This window comes from Fukomys damarensis, unplaced genomic scaffold, assembly GCF_012274545.1.
Source record: "Fukomys damarensis isolate Sample0158 unplaced genomic scaffold, DMR_v1.0_HiC HiC_scaffold_37, whole genome shotgun sequence".
Classification (NCBI taxonomy): Eukaryota; Metazoa; Chordata; class Mammalia; order Rodentia; family Bathyergidae; genus Fukomys; species Fukomys damarensis.
This window is the reverse complement of record NW_022900949.1, coordinates 397,398-401,752: the sequence shown is the minus strand read 5'-3', so window position 1 is coordinate 401,752 and position 4,355 is coordinate 397,398. Positions and strand designations below refer to the sequence as shown.

At 47.4% G+C, this 4,355-nt stretch overlaps 1 pseudogene; it reads right to left on the bottom strand.

Moving 5' to 3' along the window:
- Nucleotides 1-373: 373 nt before the first annotated feature.
- Nucleotides 374-2,142, bottom strand: LOC104876358 (annotated as a pseudogene).
- Nucleotides 2,143-4,355: the final 2,213 nt, after the last annotated feature.

The following is a 4,355-nucleotide window of genomic DNA, read 5'->3' as shown; positions in this document are numbered from 1 at the left end:
GCTGAACATTTTTCATGTATTTATTAGCCCTTCTGGCAAGAATTTTAGTTTCCCACTTTTTGGACTGGGTCTTTTATGTGAGGAGGTCTAATTTTTTTGAATTTGTTATGTATTCCAAATATTAGTCCTCTGTCCCAGGATAGCTGGCAGATTTCCCCCTAGTCTATAGATTGTCTCTTGGGTCCTTACACTTGTGACAACACAGGCGCCGGAACCACTCAGCTAAATCCCCGGCCAGAAGTTTTTAAATTGATATGATCCTATGTGTTGATTCTTATTTTTTTTGTTTTTATTTCTTTTGGTACTGGGGATTGAACTTGGGTCCTTGTGCTTGCGAGGCAGGCGGGGGAACCACTGAACTAAATCCCTGGCCTCTGTGCATTGATTCTTGATGTTACTTCTTGTGCAACTGGGATTCTGTTCAGAAGCAGCATGCATATAGTTGTGTCTTCAAGAGGTTTACTTTTGAAGTCTTTTATTTATATTCCAGAACATTAAGTGGTTCTGTTTTAAAATTTGGATCTTTCATCCACATTGGTTTTATTTTAGTACATGGTCAGAGAGATGGATCTAGAGTCAATCTTCTGCGCATGGATAACCTGTCTCTCCAGCACCATGGGTTAAAGAGGTTTTCTTTCCTCTGGTCTTTGGCCCTTTTGTCAATGATCAGATAGCTGAATGTTCACAGTCTTCAAAAATGAGCTCTTCGGGACTTTTCTTAGGCAAGTCACCCAATTCCATGTCAAAGTTGAATGGTGCTTCAGCGGAGGGCGGACATGTGGGTCATAATCCCGCTCCACATAAGGATGGATCAGAACCTGTCAACCCCAACCTTCTTGTGAGAGTTAAATGTTGACATTTTGCCTAGTAATTCCACAGCTTTGGAGTCAGCATTTGGGAACAGCCTGTGCCACAGCAACTTGTTTTTATGTGTAAGAGAAAGCAAATAGTTTCCAGAATTTAAATTTATTATACAATTCAGGTCTTCCTGTGATGGGGATCCACGACGAACTAGAATGTGGTTCAGATGCCTGAGACAATACTTCCCTGGGAAGATGGGCCTGTTGGATGCAGCCACAGACCAAAAATTGATGGACTTGGGGTGCCCTTGGAATTCAACATAATTTCTGGAGCCCTTGCTAGCGAGAGGCTACGTACTCTGTCAGCAACCCTGTGTGATCATTATCTGGGTCTGCAGTGCAGCCAGGCTGAAGGCACAGATCTGGAGATGCCAGATAGTGTTGAGTGGCAGGTTGGAAGGCTTGAGGTCACGGTGCAGAATGTTAGCCACATGGATACATTTCAATCTTCTGAAGATCTGAAGACATAGCAGATGTGGCCATTGCTGTGTCTTCAAGAACTTGTATAATCTGTTTCTGTTAGGTCCCGTGTTACTTATGTCATTTCCTTTGCTCCATGGGTAGTGCATGAATAATACTGCTGATGCCAGTGACAGTCCCCTATCACAGCACAGTAAGGTTCTTCTCTCCCTCGGGTTCTCTTGCAGGAAGTCTTACGTTCAGCAGGACTGATTTCCTCGACAGCTCCTGGAGCTTCCTTGATATTGTCACAAGCAGAGCACGTCACACGGTAGGACCCTCCCGGATGCAGGGTGTAGCCCAGTCCCATGTGGAATACCTTCCCTGGGACCATCTCAAGCCTGCGCCTGCCACTGAAGCCCCCTCAGCCTCTGCAGCGGGGCCGCTCGTCCATCACCATCTAAGGACGAGCACCCTCAGGAGCCCGACTGACGAATGCACTCATGAGATGAGGAGCCTTAGCGTGATTTGTTGTCTAGAAACAGACAACTGTCAGTTGTAATGCATCCATTCCAGGCAGGACGCCAGCATCCAATACGATGATCACAGTTTACCTAGAAACACCTAGAGACACCACTTTCCTTTTCGCTTAAAGTTGGATCTCACATTAGCATACAGCTATACAAGTGTGGATGTGTGTGTGCATGGTTAGTGCTTGGACTCAGAGCCCCACAGCCCAGGAGGAAACTGACACCCACAGCATAATCATTAGGCCCACAAACTGTCAAAGACTGTTACGGCTGTTTCTAGATGTGCCCGAAAGCCTCATGCAGTCACAGGTGAGGCTTTTTCAGAGGGGGCTGGATCTAGAGTGAGTGACGCTGGGACTGATTCATGGTGTAGCGCTGTGTGAGTGCTACCTGCCCTGCCAGTCTAGGTAAGATAAAAGGGGCAGGGAGATCCTGTTAAGGTCCCTTGCTTGTTTTGCTACCTTCTGGCTGCCATGAACTGTTTCTCCTCTACGGTGCCTCTGTGCCACGGAGCCAGTCAAGTATGGATTGAAACTTCTACAAACTGAGCTATATAAACCTTTCCCCCTGTAACTTTGGGTGTTGGGTATTTTTGTCTCAGCAACAAGAAAAGTCACTAGGACACTATTGCTTATTAAACTGGGGGGCATGGGGTTCTCTTTTCCTGGGGACCCATTGCCTTGTTGGCTCTGAGATTTCTGGAAGGGGTTGGGTCTGTGCCCAGGAGTGGTCAGGAAGCAAGGTCTCCCTTCGGACACCTTCTGGTTGGAGCGCCCTGCTCTCTCTTAGTGCAATCTCTCCCCTCCTTGGGCTGGAAGAGAAATATTCCTGGGAAGGTTATTGGCCCACCTCTGGCATGAAAGGAAGGTGTTCAGGCCCTTTGCCTCCAAACGGTCAGAGGAGTCCCAGCTGTCAAAGCTGGCAAGTGGCTGCTCAGAACTTAGATGTCTGTAGACTTAAGAGTGTTTTGAGCATTTAGTGCCAAAATGTATATATTTTAGTAAATTTATATCGATGACATGTAATGAGAATATTATGGATACGGTGGGTCACTACACTCCCAAGTGTTTAACTTTTAAAATGTTAATTCTAGGAAATTTAAAATCACACGTATTCCACTCTTCTTGTTTGTACTAGACATTGCTGTCTGAGGGGAAGGATTCCCCTCTGAAAGCCCAAGCTGTACTCCCAGACCAGAGAGTGGAAAAGTTAACTATTAGGGGTTGAATGCACTGAGCTACTTCCCCAGATCTTTTTCATGTGTTATTTTTGTAGGACCCCAACCGCTGCGTAGGCCCTAGACAGTCTGCATGTAACAAAGTACGTTCCATTCTACTCTGCTCCCTCCCATCTACAGATAAGATTAGAAGGAAGTGTATGTAAACTTGGTACGAGCAAACAAAGGTAATGTCTTAGGACTTTGATCAAGACAGGGCATCCTGAGTCTGGGGTGACCAACGCAGGATGCCAGACGTGTCATAAACCAGACCCCCTAAGGGATAGCAGGAAACTGACCCCCTTGCCCTCTTACTGTGCTTACCATCCTCTCCACTGGTCTTCACAAAGGGACTCCATGCTAATAGGCCAGACTGTGCTTCTTCATATGCTAATTGTTACCTTGGTTAACAGCCCGCCCAGAGGTAAATGGTTTGACAAAAGGTGACAGTAGAACCTTTCCTGCATAAGATAAACAATGTGTTTGCAGTCTTGTTCTGTGAATTCCCTGACTCTTTGTTTAGAAAAACCTTATAAAAGGTACCTCAGCCCCTGAGCAGATGCCTCTCTGAGCGACCTGGCTCTGGGAGTGCCGTCTGGCCAGACTAATAAAGGTCTCTTTACCATCTAACCTGGTGTGTTCTTTCCTGGGTTTCTCGTTTCTCCGTCGAGCTCCCGGAGCCTCGCTGGGTGTTAGGGCCCAGCATCGTGGAGGCCTTTTTGGCTGTTCACGCTCCGTGGAGTGGAAGTGAGGCTTTAGGTCTTACAATTTTGAAACAGGGTTTCCTTCTGTCACCCAGGCTGGGCTTCAACTTGTGACCTTCTTGCCTCAGCGCTCCAGAGTGCTGGGATTGAAGGCATCTGCCACCACACCTGGCTTGTGAGATTTTAAAACAACTGTCATTACATTCTTTCCATTTGTAAACAACACACGCATATTTCTAAATCGATATGCCTTTATATACGAGGATAAATGCAAATGTGTTCTTGGTGGGCTCTGTCCCTCCACGTGGACAAGTCCTGTCTTAAAACAGCTGCAGCTAAAACCTGGCTTCAACCAGCAGCTTTCCAAAAAAACAAAACAAAAACCAAAACAACAACAAAAAAACCACAAAGCCAAAAAACCAAAACATCCAGGAAGTCTTCCTAGTCCTCGTTCAGCGGTGGGTTGGTGCCCTCTACTGTCACTCAGACCATGAGGCGGGAGCCCGGAGCCCCGTCCAATCAGGCGCGCAGCCGGAGTACAGAGGCGGGCCTTTGCGGTGCGCCCTTCCGCGTCCTGGCTGTGAGTGGCAGCTGCGTCTCCGGAGCGGCCGGGTCCCAGTGCCCTGAGGGAGCGGCGCCCCCCGGA